Here is a 19,255-nt window from a genome sequence, read left to right as displayed (position 1 = left end):
TGGTCGCTTACCCATGATCTCATCAGGCACGCCCCGGAGTGGGCAAACCTGGCACGAAGGCACTCTTGCACATGCGCACACAGTTAACTTCCTGAAAGGAAGTCGGCTGCCTCAGTGAAGGCCGGCGCCATCTTGTCTAGCTCAGCCTTCCTCGTGGGGCACAGAGGAAGCCAGTGCCATCTAGTGGTGGCGAATGTTATTGCGGCCCTCTACAGTATACATATGATTTTGGTGGCTCCTACACCTATGTGGTTAAGTGGAATGTTAACATGGATTCTGCCCAACTATGTCAAGAATGTAGAATTCACAAATGACAATTTCAAATAGACTCCCTCCTGTTTTTGTGAACCTATTGAAGTAGATATTTAACTTCTCCTCAAGCCACGTTTCTCCCTGCACATCATCCAGCATCTTAGGATTGGCCTGAACAAAGAATCATGGTAAAACATCCTAAACCCCCAACTCTGGCCGTGGGAATATTGGAAGCTACATAGTGTAGTACTAATATCAAATGGGACAAGAAACCTAACTCAATAGTCCATGTTGTCCTTTGCTTTCCTGATGTCTGGTAATTTTTCGATAAAATAAGGATTTGGGAGTTTATCATTTGAAGTAGCTATACAGTATTTACACTGTTATACTCACTCTATAGCTGGACCCACTTGTGACCAAAATCATTGCAGAAAATGGAATTGGAAAAAAAAATTTTTGAGTACACATTGAGGAACATTTACAAAGTACCTTATCAAGGAACTTACAATAAGAAATTGAAATACAATATTCATTTTATTCAAGGTCAGTAGGGAAAATACTGACTTTGAGAAACAGGGAAACCCTAGAAAATTGAACTGTATGTCACAAGAATGAACCTGTGACATATAGAATAAAAATATTATCTAGAAGAATATCATACACTCCATGTTCCTAAATCTTTTCTACCCATGCCAAGACCCTACCTCGACCAGCAAGGAAGACAGGACCAACGAAGATCTTCTTCAAGCAGTTTTATTCAGGAACCTTGATACAATCTTCTGACCCCGGGGAAACCCCAGAGCACATTTAAATAGCTACTGCTGGCCAATCCCAGCAAGCTATGTGCGTCATGAAGATCGGCTCTCACTATGCGGAAGCTGGGAGGCCAGGCAGGCATAGCCAAATAAGGACTTCCTTACTACAAGGAGCACGCACCATTGGGAGGGTGGAAGACGGAAACCAGCGCCATCTTTGAGGCTCACCATATCGCAACTGCCTATAGTTCCCCCTTATTGTTTAATTAATCAAGCAGGCAAAAGCACCCCTGAGCGTGGCGACCCATCCAACCGTCTTAGGATCATCTGTTCATTAAAGCAGTCTTAGGACACCTCGTCTCCCACAAGGTCCCATGCCTTAGGTAGAAGGGAGGTTGCCCGTCACTGGGCAGGGTCACTCATACATACTCAGGCGTGAGGTACAACAAGGCCTTCTGAATGACCGTAAGCCAGGCTTGAGGGGACTGTCCTGATTTAATGACTGCAAATACCTGTAACATCATAACCGCGTGCCGCCTCTGAACAAACCTCATTCTACAGAGACAACACAGGCGCACTAGGGAGACCAGCAGCAAGAGTCCAGCTAGGGTTTCCATACCTGCCCACTCCCTCAGATGATTCATAGCAGCCTCAATCCAAGATGACAATCCCGTAGCCTGTCTAGCATCTGCACATGTAGAGTTCACGGTCAGGATGGCTACATGTAGCTGATCCATTAAGAAATCGAATTCTCCTGTCCAATTACCTAGAAGATAACTTGACAACTGTTTAGACAAAGTACAGAAGTGGACTTAAAAGTCATGATGTATCGGCATGAGTCTCAGGAACATCGATAGTATCCCACACAGGGGTTCCATTTGGACCAGCATTTGGGTCACACCGAGAAGTGTGAGCAGCAGCAGGATCTTCATTCTTGTTGCACCTCCTGGTCAATATTTCAGGGACTCACTACGGATCTTGCTGGTCCTGAAGAAACATACAAACAGACCCTCTTGCCCATGCCAAAAAGTGATCTGGCCCATGCCATAAGCCAGTGATCATGTCTTTCCATTTCACATAACCTTTCAATGTGTCCGCCCGACACTGATGTCGGTCAGTGGCAGAAAGGCCATCATCATCCAAAATTAAAAAAATTAAGTGTAAAAAGGGCTAAGGATATTTGTTCCCTTTGGGTTCTACCATGGCCTATTCCCCCTTTTTGTTTAATTACGCATTACTTCAGGTACGATGTGCTTGCTCAACAAAACCTTGACGTTGGGGATTATAAGGCAGGCCATGGCTCAAATGCACATCCATCTGTTTATAAAAGGATTGGAAAGATTTGGCAGTTTGTGCTGGGCCATTATCAGTTTTTAAATGTTGAGGCTTTCCCCAAGCAGCACAGGCTTATAGGCAGTGTCCAATAACATTGCGTGCATTTTCTCCACTCATAGGGGTAGCATGAATGACTCCTCAACAACTATCCACAGAAACATGAATGTATTTTAGAGTCCCAAATCCAGATATGTGAGTTACATCCATTTCCCAATCTAGAGGCAAGAGGCCTCTAGGATTAACCCCGACACTAGGTTCATGGTGAAAAGTGATACACTGTTGACATCCTAAATCTATCGGTCGAGCATCTGCTCAAGACAGATGAAACTTCTGCTCTAAGGTCTTAGTAGGCACAGGAAATTTTTGATGAAACTGTCGTGCTTGATCCAATGATGAGCTTAAGAAGATGAACTCCATTCGGGTACATCTATCCACAAGATCATTTCACTCACTGAGAGGAGCAGGCAAACCTTTATTAGCTCTAATATGTTGGCTAAAAAACTTGTGACCTCTTTTCCAGATCAATTCCTGAAGTTCCCTCAGCAGCTGGCATACCGTGATGCTAATTTTAATAGGGCCAGCCACTTCTAATATCTTAACTGCATTAATAAATATGATGAATCAGAGAGCAAATTAAAGGCAAAGGAACAATTTTGAGTTCAATTATTTGTGGAGAGCCGGGTTGATATTGACACAAAATTGGCTCTTGATTGTTAATCACATAAGCTCCACAGCCATTTTTGGATCCATCTGTAAAAAATGTTTGGCGCCCCCTGTATAGTAACACTGGAGGTAACCATAGAAAGATCACGGGATGTTCTTTAAAGAAGGATAGCAAAGAGTATTTTGGATAATGATTATCTATCTCTCCATGGAATCCACAGCATAATATAGCCCAAGCATCCACAGTGCCACACAAGATCTTCATCTGCTGACCTGTATAGGGCACTATGATCGAGGTTGGGGAAACACCAAAAAATTGTATGCACTGCTGGGTCCCATTCAGGGCTAATCATGCAACTGCTGTAGGATAATACTCTACTGATCTAGCTGGAGAAGCCTTGGGATAAACACAAAGCAGAGGGTCATCTTGCCACAACAATCCTGTGGGCTGCATGTAGGTGTCTGGAATGCATAGCACAATGTCTGCACCCTGCTTCCATCGATGTAAAATTGCGCCCTGTAATCCTTTTTCAACCTTGTTTAAAGCTTCCCTTGCTTCATCAGTCAATTGTCTAGGAGAATCCAAGGCCGAATCCCCAACTAAAGTATTATACAATGGTTTTAATTAATAATTTGGTAATTTTAAATAACATCTGACCCAATTAATATCTCCTAGTAATTTTTGAAAATCATTAAGAGTCTTAAGATTATCTTTCCTCAATTCAACCTTCTGGGGGATAATGGTATAAGGACTTACTTTTGCTCTTAAATAATTTACAAGACTGCCCTTTTGTACCTTTTCCCGGGTACTAATCAATCCCCTACCTTCTAGCAAATTAACTAAATTTCCATATGCTAAGTCTAAAATCTCTTCATTCTTTGCACTTAAAAGGATATCAACAGTAAAATGGATGCATTTCAGCGCAGGAAACCTCTGTCTTATTGGTGCAATGGCGTTGCCCCCAAAAAGTTGACACAAAGATGGGCTATTGGCCATACCCTGTGGTAAACTACCCATTCTTATCGTTGCTCAGGTTCTTCATGATTGCATGATGGAACAGTAAAAGCAAACCTTTCACTATCCCTTGGACAAAGAGGTATGGAGAAAAAGCAATCTTTTATATCAATCACTACAACAGGTCAACAGTCTGGCAGAGAGGATAAAAGAGGAAGCCTGCATTGCACTGAGCCCATGATTTGCATCTGTTGATTAATAACTCATAAATCATGCAACAGTCTCCATTTCCCTGACTTCTTTTTAATCACACATATTGGGGTATTCCAAGGTAATACTGGTGGTTTTATATGCTTTGTAGCCAGCTTTAGCTGCAGCAAGCTTCTCAGAAGAAAGCAGCCACTGAGGAACCCAAACCGGCTCCTCTCTTTTCCAGGTAATGGGAACCCATCCTCAGCGGCCCCTAGGAAAAACCCAGGTCCTGATTCCTTTCTCTCTGTTGGGCAGTTATAGGGCTAGTCCTTCCCTGCAGGTATTCCCCTATTCCTTTACTGGGAAAACAGCCCACATGTTTCATAATCTTTGGTGAAGTTTCAGAATACTCAGTGGTGAATGTGAAACCCATATCTTTCAGCAAATCTCTCCCCCAAAGGGAAATGGGCAAATCCAACACATAGGGTTGCATAAATCCTGAATGCCCTTCCTGATCTCTCCAACTCAGTTGTCTTGCACTCGTATCAGGAGCTCTTGCATAACCGAGACCTTGTAATGTTTGGGCTATTCTGTCCCCAGGGGAAATGGCAGTAATCACTTTCGGTGATTCTACCATGATCTTGACAACCCTTGTATAATCTGGGTCAATAACTCTGGATGGACGTGTAGTCCTTTTAAAGCTGTAGATGATCTGCCTATAAGTAGCCCTAAGGTGCCAGGTTCAAGGGGTCCTTTAAAATCAGTTTCTATCAACTGGATCCCCATCCAAGGAGTTTGTACGAGTCTGGCAGTGGAGCAGAGATCCAGTCCTGTGGAGCTCTTAGTGACTCTCCTTGGCCCCTCGGATGGCAAAGGGACGGCCATCTCTCGTGACTCTCTTCTACATCCTGATTCTCGACTGCCCCATATATTTGTGGGCCCTGGGGTCGTGGACCCGGCTGTCCATTTTTTTGACCTGGTCCACCAAAACCCGAGCTAAGAGGCTGCCCATTGATGTCTTTTACCAAGTGGCACTCATGAGCCCAATGGTTCCCCTTTTTGCACTAGGGGCGCAGCCCTTGTTGCCTTGGGCGTTGGCCACTTCCTGTACTGAAAAGACTTCTCCTTTCTGGACATTGCCTTTTTAGGTGCTGCTGTTGACCACACTTAACACACACTCCTGAGCTTCCTCCTTTTCTCTGCATCATCGGCATAAGTGCAGCCGCAAGTCCAGCATTAATCAAAGGTCCCCCTATTTCTCTACAGACCTTCATCCAAGCCTCAAGTCCCTTATTCTTGTAAGGAGTGATAGCGGCTCAACATTCCTCTGTGACTGTTCATTGTTCAACTGTTTAATCAAGGGACTAGCAGTATTGGGGTCGCCAAAGACTCTCCCTGCTGCTTCCACTAATCGGGCTACAAAGTCAGAGAATGTCTCCATAGGTCCTTGAAGGATCTTGATGAGGTTTCCACTCACTTCTCCCTTATTAGGTAAGGATTTCCATGCCTTTGTTTCAACTTCATTAATCTGCTGGTAAACCTGTCCTGGATACCCTGTCTGAGCATTGGCAAAGCGTCCCTGACTCAGCAGCATATCTCTATCCCAGGCAGCCTGCCCCCCCCCCCGCTACCAAGTTAGCGGCAGCGTGTTCATTGGCAAAGTCAATAAGAAAAGCTCTCCAGTCCAAATACTGTCCCAGACTAAGACAGGGCCGAGCAAGTTTAATCCAATCACTAGGAGTCACACAAAATCTGTGTAAGACCTCAACCTGAGGTATGGTAAATGAGGCCATAATTCCATACGTCCTACTGATTCCATCAGGGACTTGATCACCTTAAAGTCTAAAGGCTCATGATACCTTTGTTGATCAGCATCCACATAAACAGGATAGGCCAGATGCAGTTCTGTGCGGACTGGCTTCCACACTTCTGGGCAGAATGTACTACCCATTTGTCGCATGCCCAATGTCTTGCCAGGAAGAACGACGCGCGGCAACAGGATTCTTCTGCGAACAAGCCTTTAATGTACAGCTCCCTTGAACAGGGACAGGGGGACCTCAAGCATCAAGAATGCTCGCCATATATAGACAGCAGCTGAGGCTATGCTAAGTGTCCTTCAGGGATTGGCAGAGCATGGATTACCTCATTAGCATCGTGCTGCTCCCTCATTATCATATTATCAGCCAACTGATGCCAGGTGCAAAGCCTGTGCATGCTCAGTACAGTTGTTCACCACAAGAGAGCGCCCTGCACCCAAAACTCTATTTCCTCCCTCTACAACATTGCAGGGAGGAGGAGCTGAGAGGAACCGCCCAGGAAGTTCCTCCACCATTTTAGGCTTTTTCCTTTTCTTCTTCTGTCTATTCCTTAGAGACTGTTTCCTCTTTTGATCTATCAACTCTTGTAACTCTTCTTCTGACTCTGTTTCGTCTGTTTCTTCCTCTCTGTCTTTTCTGAGTCTGTCTCCTTTGTGCTTCCCTGCTTTTCTGACCTCTCCTCTTGAAGCATTTCTTGGGTAACTTGCCCCTTCAATATAGTTGCCTGACAACATTTTTGATCCTCAAGACAACTACGCACTAAGCACCACACTGGATAGACCCCAGGTCTTAGAGTCCCCTGTTCCCAGGCAAAATCAAGGTCTTTCCCTAGTTTTTCCCAACTTGCCACAGTAAGATTATCTGAGACTGTGAACCAGGGGGCAATGACTTTGCATTCGCTCAAAAAACTCTCTAAGGTGCTCCTTTTTATTTTTAGTTTCTTATGCTCAAATAGCTCTTGAAGAGCCAGAAAAATTGGATGAGACTGAGGTCCTCATGACAAAAATTTTCTACACTTCTACGGCTAAATTCACCAGGCGTCTTCCTAATTTCGGTTCGCTGCTACTGAGAACTTTCTTGTTAACTACCCTGAGAATGTATAGCCACTTATTTCCCACGGTCCTTATGGTCCCACATTACCTTGGGAATGTTCCAGCACTGCCCTGACTGCAAGAAGTTCTGATCTCAGGAGGTCCCTATATGGGCCACCACTTGCCGAGCCCAACCACGACCAGCAAGGAAGACACGAATAGTGAAGATCTTCTTCAAGCAGTTTTACTCAGGAACCTTGATACAATCTTCTGACCCCAGGGAACTCTCGCACCACACTGGCCAATCCTATCAAGCCATGTGGGTCATGCAGATACGCTGTCACTATGCAGAAGCCAGCAGGCCAGGCAGGCATAGCCAAATAAGGACTAGTGTACTACAAGGAGAGCTCACCGTTGGGAGGGTGGAAGGCAGAACCAAGCACCAACTTTGAGGCCTGGCACATCGCAGCTGCCTACAGTCGCTTTGCAAGGAATTTACAATAAGAAATGGAAATACAATATTCATTAAATTAAAGGTCTGTAGGGAAAATACTAGACGTTGGGAAACAGAGAAAACCTAGAAAATTGAACTGTATGTCAGCAGGAAAAAACCTGTGACATACAGAATAAAAATATTCTCTAGAAGAATCTACTACACTCCATGTTCCTAAACCTTTTCTACCCATGCCAAGCCCCTGAACAACTTTCTCCATTCAGAACATGTAACCACTAGTGAAGCAGAGAGAAGTCTCTAGATTTAGAGAGATGTAGTACATAAAGTTTTCCACTGTGTGACAGGAGACACTCCTGGAAAAGGCACTCTCGAATCTGGTCAACGTAAGGAAAGCTGTTCAGCAGGTAGGACATAGCAGTTCTCAGAGACATCATCATTAGGCCTCTCTGAAAAATCTCTTGTAACCTGGAGAGCCCTAGCCTCATCTTTGAGGTCACAGTGTTGTCGTGACTGGAACTGCCTCTCAGATATTCCTTCAGTACCTCTAGGGTTGACTAATTGGCCTCTAATTCAGAGTAAACAGCCATTTGGGAGTGAGAAGAAAGAGGGTAAAGAGTACAGTGACGGGGAGAAAGAAGTTGGCCTTCTGTCTTTGTATAAAAAAGGAAGAAATGCTTGGTCCATTGGAAAGCTCAGTGAGTCCTGGTTAGGGGTTGAGTGGGTTAGCTGAAGAGATAGCCTTTATCTGAGCCTTCAACATATGGGAATCAGGAACTGATAGCTTCCCAGAAACATCTGAACATCCCTGCTTGTTATGGTTCCTTGAAGTCAGAGAGTTTATATCATTAATTTCTTTATTCCAAAAGTCAGGTGTTGGAAAGGGCCCAGTTGATTCCTGAGAGCTCATGGCTTTTATAATTTTTCCCAGAAAGAAAGGTCCTAAGGAAGAAGGAAAAGACAAGTATTGTGTCCTCTGCTCAGTGTAAACTCCTCCTTGCTTTGGATTTTTTTTTTATTTTTTAGCAATTTTTATTGCTTTTTCTAATTGGATATTTTTATATTTACATTTCAAATGTTATTTCTTTTCCCAGGTTCCTGTCCCTGAGATCCTTAAACAGTCCCACTAACCTTCTTCTATAACCCCTGTTACTGCACCTTGACATTCCCTTGAACTGGGAGGCAAACCTAGGGAGGAGCAAGGGCTTCTCCTTCCATTGGGGCCCAACAAGGCCATCCTCTTCTACCTATGGAGTTGGAGCCATAGGCCTGTCCATACACAGTCTTTGAATATTGGTTTAATACCAGAAAGCTCTGCTTAGATGAATTGCTGTTCTTATGGGGTTGAAAGTCCATTCAGCTCTTGTAATCTTTTCTAAACATCTACAAACATGAGGTCCATTTTCAGTTCCCTGGTTTGCCACTAGCATTCACTTCTGTATTTGACATGCTCTAGCTGTGTCTCTCATGAAAGATCTATGTCCAGTTCCTGGCAGCATGCTCTTCTTAGCTTCAACAATCCTATCTAGTTTTGGTGACATATGCATATATATATGCTTTTGGTGGCTCCTACTACTAAGAATTTTGATGGAATATTTACTTGGATTCTGTGTAACTAGGTCAAGAATATAGGATCCACAAATGACAATGCCAAATAGACTCCCTCCTTTTCTTATAACCTATGGAAGTTGAGGTTTCACTGGACCTCAAGCCATTCTTCTTGCTGACCATCACCCAGAAACTGATGTTTGTCCTGAAGAAAGAATCATGGTAAAACATCCAAAAACCTCAAGTCTTTCCCTGGGAACACAGGAAGGTCGATATTAGAGAACTGATATCTAATAGAACTAAAGAACCATATTTTATACTCCATGTTGTCCTTTGCTTAACTGATGTCTGCTACTTTATGGATAAAATGAGGATTTGGGAGTTTATCATTAGAAGGAGTTTCACAATATTTACACTGTTATATTCACTCTATATCTGGGCCCCATTTGTAGCCATATTCATTGCAAAAAATGGAATTGGAAAAATGAAATTTTTTAGTACGCATGCAGGAACATATAAAATGTCCCCTGTGAATGAATGTACAATCAGAAAATGTAGCACAATATTCACTCAATTAAAGGTCTGTAGGGAGAATACTGGCACCTGGGAAAATGAGAACACCTAGGGAATTGAACTTTATGTCACAGGATTGGACCTGGGAATAACATGAATCTTCAGAAGAATCTCCTTCTCTCCATGTTCCTAGATCTTTTCTACCAATGCCAAGCCCCTGACTAACTTTCTCCATTCAGAGCATGTGACCACTAATGAAGCAGAGAGAAGTCTCCAGCTGTAGAGAGATGTAGTATGTAAAGGTTTCCACTGTGTCACAGGAGACATACCTGGAAAGGGAACCCTTGAATCTGGTCAATATAAGGAAAGCTGTTCAGCAGGTAGGACATGGAAGGTCTCAGTGACATCATCATTAGGCCCTCCATGGAAAATCTCTTGTATCCTGGAGAGCCCGAGCTCCTTCTGTGATGTCACAAGTGTTGTCGTGACTGCAACTGCCTCTCAGATATTCCTTCCGTATAACTATGGTTTACTAATTGGCCACTAATTCAGAGTAAAGAGCCATTTGGGAGGGAGAACAAATAGGATGAAGAGATCAGAGATGGGGAGAAGGAATCTGGACATCAGTCTTGGCATAAAAGAAAAGAAGAAACAATGTGGTTCTTGGGAAAACACCCTGGGCAGATGGCTTTAGTTCTTTTGTTCTCTAGGTTCACCGAGCTCTTGGAGAAGTTGCTGAACATCCTAAAGACCTTTGGGCAAACGGTAAAGTTTCTAGATACGTCTTTTTAGATTTCGATTGTCCTGTGTTACCCAGGAAGAGTGCTAGAGCCAGATTGATTTTTAGATGCTTTAGAAGACATGGAATTTTTCTGATATACTTTGGCTAATGGCCCAATGTCTAAATGATTTTTTTCAATGTGGACTATCCCTCAGACCTTTGGAAATATAAAAAAAGGTTTTGTATTTTTGAAGTTTAATTTTCACAAAGACAAATCACTTTGAGCATGGAGAACATTTTCTGGAGCCCTAGAGAGGGGTGAAGAAATTCCCTGAAATTCTAGGGCAGACGGTGAACATGCCTTTTTGGTAGAAGGAGGAGTTACTTGAGCATCTTGGGACAATATGGAATGTGCAGCATACCCTTGTAAAGATTGGCAACTTTCCACAATTCCTTCTTCATTTTTGGAAAATTCCAAAGACCTTTGGACAGATGGAGAAGGTGTGGGACTCTCCTGAGGAGTAATTATAGCTTTTGGTATCTCTTTGGCAGCAGAAGATGGCACAAGATCCCTTTGGGCAGAAGGTGGAAGGTTGAAAATGTCTTCATTAGTGAGGAAATTCTCAAGACTCCATCAGAAGGATCAAATCTTAACCCTGTGTTTCTAGAAACTGGATGCCTGTGGTCCACTTTGGTAGAGGGAGAATGTCGACTATTTCTACCCAGAGTGGACATGTGAAATAAATCTACTTGGGTACATGGGGATAGTTGTAAAGCATGCTGTTCAGATGCAGTAGATCCTAAGACATCCTTCTCAGATGAGGAAGGTCTTAATGTACCGTGTATATGTGTAGAACTCCTGACTGCGACGTCAGAAACGGGAGTAGGTATTAGAGCTACCTCTGAAGATGTGACCTCTCCTAGAGCATCATGGACTTATGTGAAAGGTCTGGGAGCCTCATGAGCAGATAAGGATGTTTCTAGATATTGTTGTGTAATTGTGGAAGTTCCAAGAAAAATTTCTTCTCCTGGAGAAGAGGAAACAGACTTTCGTATAGAAGTGTCAGGTTCCCTAGCCTGCTTGATATGCAAAACAGGTTCCAAGGCCCCTTCAGGAGATAAGGTAAAATCCAGAGCCTTTGAGGTATTGTGGCAGATGTACTGGGTCTGCTTGTGGGTATAAAGAAGGACTGGAAACCCTTTATGCATATTTGGAAGAGTGTGTAGCATCTTCTGTATTTGGGGATGATGGCTGATCTTGAGGAGATTAAGAAGTTCCTTGGGTTGGGGATTTAGCTCAGTGGTCGAGCGCTTGCTGAGGAAGCACAAGGACCTGGGTTCGGTCCCCAGCTCCGAAAAAAAAAGAACCAAAAAAAAAAAGAAGTTCCTATACTCTCCTGTGAAGTTTGCGGAGGTCGTATCCATTCTTGTGCACAAATGGAATCCATGGAATCCCTTTCCTCAGATGTTGAGGATGCTACAGACACTGGTGTTTGCATATCATGTTCCCCTACTCCACGTTCACATATGGTTGGATCGATAACCTTCTCTACAGATGGAATATGTCCTAGAACATCTTTTCTACGTGTGTCACATACACAAGCCATTTCTAAAGATGTGGCTGTGAGTAGAACTCCTTTTGTAGATATTTCTTGTCCCACAGTCTCTATGAGATAGAGCACTACTCAGAGAAACCTGCTCATTTTTGGGAATTTCTAGCATCTCTGATGTATATGTGGAAAATTTTGGAGCCTCTCCTTACAGGACAGAATGACCTAGAGTCCCCTGAGGAGGTAGGGGATGTTGTATCTTCTCTGCACATTGTATAAATATGGTGTCTGGATGGCTCATTGACTGTGTGTTGTGATAAACTTGGCTCTTTTGGGCCTGATGACAAGTCAGGAGGGTCTTTTTTGGTGGTAGAGAATATTTGAACAATTCTCTGTTGTATAGGGACATTGGAAACACTGTGGGAGATGGTGAGGGTGCTAGGTCATATTTTTTATGTGCAGAAGGCACAATAGTCCCTTGGGAGGACTCAGAATATTCTACCACATCTTGTGTGGGTGGGGAACTCTCAAGAGTCCCTTCTGAAACTTTCAATGGTCCTTGATCTAATGGTGTACATGAAGAAAGGTTTGTCTCTGCTTGGGCTGGTATGTGTGTTATGAGGTTCACTAGGGGATTTGTGACTGCATTTTGTCCCCTTGGACCGTACGTGATGATTTACGCCCATTTTTAATAGTGGAGGACTTTTAAGTTCCTCTTGGTTTAATAGGGCAGATCAGAAATCCACTTTGTCAGAAGAATCAGGTTTAAAACTCACTTTACCTGAAGCAGATTGCATAACGCACTTTGGTGGTGATGGGGGACATGTTTATCTGTTTTTCTGAGTGGACATAGCTCTCTGCCCTGCTTTGGCTGCTGTCAACAGTATTAAAGTCTCGTGTGGAGAGGGGGCAGGTTTTAATTCATTTGTGGAATATGAGAAATCACTGAAATTACCTTTAAGAGAAGAAGTTTTGCAGCCCCCTTTGTCTGATGGGGCCTGTTGTACCTCCCCTTCACCAGAGGGGTCTTGTCCAACACACTATGTAGGAGAATTGGAAAGATTGCGGACCTGTAGGATAGAGAATGAACATTTGAAACTCCTTCGGAAACTCTGTGGGACAGAGAGCAGATCACCCAGAAGAGTGGGCAATACTGAGACCACAGGGAAGGAGAGACTGCCACTTCTGACCACCTGTGCACACAACCCGAGCCCAAGAGGAAACTGCAGAGTGCCTCTGGACACATGGGTATAGGAGCAGTCAAGCTTCAGGTGCCCTGCAGTCCAAACTGCACCTGCATCTGAACTGGTTCAAACAGTATTCTACACCCAAATCTCGTGTGGGGTGAGTAAGTCTTAGACCATCAGAGGGTCAGAATCCCCTGAAAACTCTGCTCACATTCCTGACTCAAGAAAAAACACCTAGCTCCCCGTGGGCCTCCTGTGCATAGGGACCTAGGAGCAGTAGGGGCAGGACATTTCTGGTTGCAGCCCTCATGGAAAGCTGAAAGTCAGCCCAACGAGCAAGTTCAGGCCTGAGACCAGAGGTGAATCCAACTTTTCTGCTCGAAGTGAGCTGACTGGTGGACTCAGGACACGCAAAGGCAGAACTCCTCTGGGACCAGGCCCTTCCATTTTCTAGCTGACTCCTGAACCTCCCTGATCCTGGCCCAGAGCGCCTTGATCCTAGACTCTGTGGGAGAGAGAGCTGATCACCCAGGAGTGTGGGCAATGCAGAGTGTACAAGGCACAGAGACTGACACTGCTGCCCAGCATTGCCAACATCTCTGGCCCAAGACAAAACTGCATAGTGCCTCTGGACACAGGAATATAGGAGGAGTAAAGCTGCAGGACCACCATGTTCCAGACTTTGCCTGGATCTGAACTGAACTGGTCAAACAGCTCCCTGTACCCATATCCTGAGAGGTGGGGAAATAGACCTTCAGAGAAGCAGACACTCCTGGGAAACCAGAGGAGACTACTCTCTGCCCAGATTCCTGACTCAAGAGGAAAACATTTTGTGCCATCTGTGCCCACTCCCCCCCCAACAGAGAGACCTAGGAGAGGTATGGGAATTTCCTTCTGGTTCCTGCCCACAGGGACAGCTGAAAGCCCGTGAACAGGATAAACTACATGCATGAAATTCTCTGTTCCCATAACTGGGTAAAAGAAAACAGGAAAACAGGTCTACAGTGGTCCGGACACACAGGCCTACAGGACGGTCAAGCCACTGTCAGAAAGAGCAAGACAAGCTAACTCCAGAGACAACCTAATGGCTGGAGGCAAGCACAGGAACACAAGCAACAAAAATCAAGACTACTTGGGCTAATCAGAACCCAATTCTCCCATCAAAACAAACACTGGATATCTAAACAAATCAGAAAAGCAATCTCTAGATTTAAATTCACATTTCATCATGATGATGGAGGATGTTAAGAAGGTCATAAATGACTTCCTTATGAAAATACAGGACAACAGAAAATACAGAAGTAAACAAGTAGAATCCCATAAAGAGGGAACAAAAAGGTGCCTTAAAGAACTACTGAAAAAACAACAAAACAGGAGAAGGAAATGAACAAAACCATCCAGGAGTTAAAAATGGAAATAGAAACAATAAAGAAAGCACAAAGGGGGGTTAGGGATTTAGCTCAGTGGTAGAGCACTTGCCTAGGAAGCACAAGGCCCTGGGTTCGGTCCCCAGCTCCGAAAAAAAGAAGCAAAAAAAAAAAAAAAAAAAAGAAAGCACAAAGGAAGACAACCCTGGAGATGGAAAACCTAGGAAAGAGACCAAGAGTCATAGATGTGAGCGTCACCAACAGGGTAAAAGAGATAGAAGACATAACCTAAGGAGCAGAAGATTCCATAGAAAACATTGACACAACTGTCAAAGATAATGGAAAACAGAAGAAGCTCCTAGCCCAAAACAGGAAATCAAGGATACAATGAGAAGATCAAACCAAGGATAACAGGTATAGAAGAGAGTGAAGACTGCCAACGTCAAGGGACAGTAATATCTTCAACAAAATTAAGGAAGAAAACTTCCCTAATCTGAAGAAAGAGATGCCCATAAACATACACAAAGCCTACAGAACTCCAAATAGATTGGACCAGAAAAGAAAATCCTCCCATCACATAATAGTCAAAACACACAATGCACAAAACAAATAAAAATATTAACAACAGTAAGGGAAAAGGTTAAATAACATATAATGGCAAACTAATCAGAATTACACCAGATTTCTCACCAGAGACTATGAAAGCCAGAAGATCCTGGACAGATGTCATACAGACAATAAGAGAACACAAATGCCAGCCCAGGTTACTGTATCCAGCAAAACTCTCAATTAACATAGTTGGAGAAACTAAGATATTCCATGACAAAAAAAATTTACACAATATCTTTCTACATATCCAGTAATACAAAGGACCTTGAAGATAAACACACAGCTAGTGTTTCGCAAATTAAATTGCCATTACTTGTCGAATAAGCTTAGTTTTATGAGGTTATAGACAGTAAAACGCATACTTTTCTATACAGACAAAGCATGTGTTTCCCAGTTTGAATCTCACATTCTTTGGCCAATTCTGTTAGTTCCAAGTGGGAAAAGTTTGTCGGAAGTTTCCTTTGAAGATAAACACACAGCTAGTGTTTTGCTAAGTGAATTGCTGTTTTTTGGCGAATAAGCTTAGTTTTAAGTGGTTCTAGACGGTAAAAAGCAGACTTTTCAATATAGACAAAACATGCGTTTCCCAGTCTGAATCACACATTCCTTGGTGAATTCCATTCATTTCAAGCGGGAAGAGCCTCTAGAAAGTTTACTTTGAAGATAAACACACAGCTAGTGTTTTGCAAAGTGAATTGTTGATACTTGGCGAGTAACCTTACTTTTAAGTGGATCCAGATGGAAAAAGCATACTTTTCTATACAGACAAAGATGCGCATCCCAGTCTGAATCAGACATTCTTTGGCAAATTCTGTTCTACCCAAGCAGGAAAAGCTGGTCAGAAGTTTAGTTTCAAGATAAACACACACTTAGTGTTTTGCAAAGTGAATTGCTTTTACTTGGCGAATAAGCTTAGTTTTAAGTGGTTCGAGAAGGTAAAAAGCTGACTTTTCTTTATAGATAAAACTGAGTTTCCCAGTCTGATTTGTACATTCTTTTGTGAATTCTGTTCGTTCCAATTGGGAAAAGCTTGAAGGAAGTTTACTTTGAAAATAAACACACAGGTAGTGATTTGCAAAGTGAATTGCTGTTAATTCGCGAATAAGCTTAGTTTTAAGTGGTTCTAGACGGTAAAACGTATACTTTTCTATATAGACAAACCATCCGATTCCCAGTCTGAATCAAATATTCTTAGGTGAATTCTGTTCGTTCCAAGCGGGAAAAGCTTGTAGGAAGTTGACTTTGAAGATAAACACACAGCTAGTGTTTTGAAAAATGAATTGCTCTTATTTGGCGAATAAGCTTAGTTTTAAGTGGTTCTAGACTGTAAAACGCAGACTTTTCTATATAGACAAACCATGTGTTTCCCAGTCTGAATCACACATTCTTTGGCGAATTCTGTTCCTTCCAAGTGGGAAAAGCATGTAGGAAGTTTACTTTGCAGATAAACACACAGCTAGTGATTTGCAAAGTGAATTGCTGTTACTTCGCAAATAAGCTTAGTTTTAAGTGGTTCTAGACGGTAAAAAGCAGACATTTCTATATAGACAAAACATGCGTTTTCCATTCTGAATCGAACATTCTTTGGCAAATTCTGTTCGTTCTAAGCAGGTAAAGTTTGTAGGAAGTTGACTTTGAAGATAAACACACAGCTAGTGTTTTGCTAAGTGAATTGCTGTTACTTGGCCAATAAGCTTAGTTTTAAGTGGTTGTAGAGTCTAAAAAGCTTACTTTTCTGTTGTGGTTTGCCTTGGATTTCTCTCTGAATTTGTAAAATAAAGGCAAGAGTGAGAGATTTGGGCAGATGGAGGAGTCGGCAGCGAGAGGGAAAGAGGTTCATAGGGTGAGAGACGACAGTTGGTGACAGTTGAGCCAGTAGAACCTGAGGAGGAGGGAGAGGATTGGACAGTTGAGAGTGTTGGGAGAGGAGGAATGAAGAGAGGTGGGAGAGCGAGAGTTTAGAGACACGATGGGGAACTGAGAAAAAGTTAGAGGAGTCAGGGGAGGAAAAGGAAAGGAGCGAGGAGAGAGTCGTCATGGGAGAAGGAGAAGCTGTAGACCTGGCAAATAAAAGGTGCAAGGGATGAGGGATTTGGGAGCTAGGAATAGGACAGTGTAGGGTGGATCTGCCCAATCTAGCCGCTGGATTGTTTTCACATTAATTGAGTTGCGTTTTCTTACGGGCCGATTCGTGTTGGAGAGGAAACTGCAACAACTGGCGCCCAACGTATCCATTAGAACTCAACTAACTTGAGATAAAAGTTTACTTCCCTCTCACCCCCAGAATAGGGCTCTGATAGAGATCTAGGCAGGAGTACTGGTGGATTAGAAGTTGAAGACTGGGTCTGAGGGGTCTAGGAAGAATCGAGAGGACTGCACGTGTTCTGAAGCGGAGGGAGAAAAAGGTACAAACGGCTTCGGATCAGATACTACTTTGATGTAAGAGAGATATACAACTTTTTGATACTTAAAGATGAGAAACACAATGAATATCTTTTGGGCCTTATGGAATGATATTTTGAATGGTATGACGGTTGTGAATTTGGAGGAAAAAGACACTTTATCTTTGACCGGTATTGCAATATTCATTCTTCTGATTTACTATATCTTCTCAAAAGACAGGGCGCTAAATAGCAAATTTCTAGCCTTAGGAAAGAAATTACAAGTAATGCTAGAACAGAAATTTCTCAGATATATAGATGACTCTGAACAACAGAGAGATAAGCTTAAGTTTTGGCAACAGGAGCTAGAAGAGACACTAGAAAAAAGAATTCGACAACTCAAAGATCAAATTGAACAGCAGGAAAATAGAGATAGAATCTGGAAACAAAGTCTAGAGGATAACTTACTAAAACTAGCAAATCAAAATAAGGCAGAGGCTGCAATATCAGAATTACAACATAAAGAGAAGCTAAAATTATGGAAGCTGGGCTTAGAACAGAAGATACAGGTAATAATAGAACAACATGAACAACAGAAAGAGAAAATTAAATCTTGGCAATGTAGCCTAGAAGGAACACTAGAATTGAAGACACAGGAAATTATAGATCAGAATAAGAGACAGAAAAATGAAAATAAAAGTGGTAGACAGGAACTAGAAAGGATGTTAGAACAGAACATACAACAGCTCACAAGTCATACTGAACAGCAGAGAGAAAGTAATGAGATTTGGAAGCAAGACTTGGAGAATAACTTTTTAAAATTAATCAATCAAAAGATAATGGATAACAAATTATTAGAAGTACAATATAAAGAAAAATTCAAAGTGTGGAAGCAAAGCCTTGAACAGAGAATTCAGGAACTCAAGGAACAGGGGGGAAGACAGAAGGAGAAATGTGAAGCATGGGTACAGACTTTAAGAGAGCAATTTAAAATTACAACTAAAGAAAAAACTCAGGTAGAGACAGAAGATAAAATTAGGGAAAGCCAACCTAAGGTTATTAGGAAACAAACTTAAGTCTATCCAGTTAGTGTACAACAAAAGCCTCCAAACGATGATCATCCACAGGGTTATGAAGAGTTTGAATGGCAACCCATGGATGTGTTAGAATTAAGGAAATTTAAGGAAAGCATAACTAATTTTGGAATGCATTCACCATTTGTAAAACAAATCTTGATTTCTAGGGCTATTAAAATAGAGTAAACCCCCAAGACTGGAAAGATATGGTAAGAGCAATTCTAGAGCCTGCTGAAAATTTACATTGGATTTCGTGGTGGAGAGAAGAAGTGAGGGAGATAGCACGACAAAATAGAGCTAGGGGCAGAGAGATTTACACAGATCAACTGCTTGGTGAAGGCCGCTTTGCTGAAGTAGAGGTGCAGGCTGTATATGATGAAGAAACTCTGGCATGGTGTCGATCGTCAGCCTTAAAGGACTGGGACAAAGTCGCAGAATCAGGGAAAAGACTTGAAACATTCACTCAAGTCATACAAGGTCCTAAAGAAACCTTCCCTGACTTTTTACAAAGGCTTACCTCAGGTGTGGAAAGGAGTGTATCAGATTCAGCAGCAAGAAACGGGATAATCGAGTCTTTAGCCTTTGAAAATGCAAATACCGAATGCAGGGAAGTAATCAGACCACTGAACGCGAGGTCCGCACCAATAGATGAGTGGATTAGATATACAGCTATTGTTGGATCTTGTTCTCCTGATACGACTGTGATAGGAGAAGCTGCCACTGGGCAGCTAGAGATGACCCAAGATTTCAAATGTTTTAATTGTGGTGAGCAGGGTCATCTCTGATATTACTGCAAGAAAAACCAAAATAATACCAAAAGGGGGACTATGCCACCTGGAATGTGTCAAAAAT

Source organism: Rattus norvegicus (assembly GCF_036323735.1).
Source record: "Rattus norvegicus strain BN/NHsdMcwi chromosome 3 unlocalized genomic scaffold, GRCr8 chr3_unlocalized_1, whole genome shotgun sequence".
NCBI classification, from domain to species: Eukaryota; Metazoa; Chordata; class Mammalia; order Rodentia; family Muridae; genus Rattus; species Rattus norvegicus.
Note: the sequence above shows the minus strand (reverse complement) of the source record.